The 1856-nt window shown below is 37.9% G+C and overlaps 1 long non-coding RNA gene across 1 annotated transcript; it reads right to left on the reverse strand.

Annotated features, from left to right (window-relative positions):
* Positions 1 to 303: 303 nt before the first annotated feature.
* LOC106309823 lies at positions 304 to 1421 on the reverse strand. The gene is made up of 2 exons (XR_001263621.1): positions 968 to 1421; positions 304 to 777 (listed from the first exon to the last, which is right to left on the reverse strand). It is a non-coding gene; the product is annotated as an uncharacterized LOC106309823 (long non-coding RNA).
* Between the last annotated feature and the right edge of the window lie 435 nt (positions 1422 to 1856).

Here is a 1856-nt window from a genome sequence, read left to right on the forward strand (position 1 = left end):
TATTAGCCATCGTTTTACTCTACATATTTTATGTATTCCACCAAAATAACAAAAAAAAAAATAATAGAAGTTACCATATTTCAGTTATTATTTTCCTAAATATTTCCTAAATCTACGGTAAATCTCACACAATATTTTCTCCGATTGCAGTGACCAGTGAAGTTTCGTAGTTGCAAATGGACATGTCGTCGTTAGTGCCGAGTCCAGTCCAAGCCTTAAAGCATTCTCGTCTTCTCTTTTTAGAGAAAATCTTGTTTTTAAAACAATTTGGATTGGTCACGAGACTTTTCCAACAAGTCAGAGAGTTATAAATCAACATCTCACATGTTTCATCATCAATCATTAGCGCACAATTTACGGCCTGAAGTTTAAGAAAACCAGATAAAACAGTTTTCAAGAAGCCATCATCACTAACACGACCTAACACTTAACAGCAATACTCTCAGCTTCTCTGTTATTCGTCTTCTCGTACCCAACCACATAACCAGCAGGCAAATGCCTTGAGAAAAGTGGTGTGTTATTGCATTGCTTATCTTCCCGAATCTCCAACACGTCCATGTCAACTTCTTGCTTTTGTTTCTGCTATGCGTTACCGTATACACCTCACCGCTTGCTCCATGGTTTGGTCCAAGTTTTGTCAACTGTTTAGGTTAATAAATAGTACTCTCTGGACTCACCGGATCTTGAAGCGTAGATGAACCCATGCACGTCTCTCACCGTGTGGTGGTTGTTGAACCAACATCTTTTGCTTTCTTAGGATCTTGAACCATCATCCCACTAAACACAAGGCACAATTCAAAAACTCCATTAGCTAAAGGGAAGCCAACACAAACAATCATTATTAAGCAATCAATAGCACAATTCTTTATGAGTCTCATCAAGATTCCACATTGCTCAGTTTATGATCATTCACTATATTGACATGATTGGATCTGCTGAATAACGAAATATGAGTACACAATTTTACCTCCTCTGTCCACCAGTATAATACTCTTTCCCTTCATCGGAATCACTATCCGCGCCGTCAGCGGGGAACGGTTCAGATCGGCGAAGGTACGGATGTTCCCAGCTTGTTGACGGCTCCTAGTATTCCTGCTCCCAGACGGATTACCAGCTCCTTGATTCTCGAAGGCGGCGGCTTTCGATCGGAGGCGGCGGCTTTCGATCGGAGACGGTAGGGAGCGTCGCGGGAAGGAGGAGAAGGAGATCGTGAGCGAGAAGGAGATGATTCAGTCGGAGAGTAATCCGGAGAGTGAGGATATGCGGCGGGAATCGAAGGAGGAGGTAAATTAGGGTTTGAACCCGGTGGCAGTGGCGTCGTTGTCTAGGAAAGTGGAGACGGCAGCGTCGAGATCCCAACGGTGGCTTTCGAGGAAGAAAGTAGCTTCTTCTCTTGCTGAAGGTGTGAAAATTTTAGGTTAATCGTGTTTTCCCCATTTTTTATTTTATCTTTTTTTTTTTTGAAATTGTATTAACAAAATAATTAACAATTATTATAACTTTTAATCAATGTTTTAAAAACCGGACCGGATACGCCGGTCGAACCGGGGTTTTAATTTATTATATATATATATATTTATATATATATTCATATATATATATATATATATAAACTTTCTAATGACTAATATCTAGAAATAATATCATAAAATAAAAATAATATCTGAATCTTGAATACATAACGAAAATGAAAACATAACAAATTAAAAAAAGTCTGTTCGAGAATGATAAAATATGACAATGACACTTCGAGATCGTTACCTTGTAAAACAAAGAAAATATGAAAAATTTATGAGTTAAATAATGGACAACATAGCCAAAAAAAAAACCTATAGTATAAAAGAAAGTGTATTTAC

The sequence above is a fragment of the Brassica oleracea genome, chromosome C8 (genome assembly GCF_000695525.1).
Source record: "Brassica oleracea var. oleracea cultivar TO1000 chromosome C8, BOL, whole genome shotgun sequence".
NCBI lineage: Eukaryota > Viridiplantae > Streptophyta > Magnoliopsida > Brassicales > Brassicaceae > Brassica > Brassica oleracea.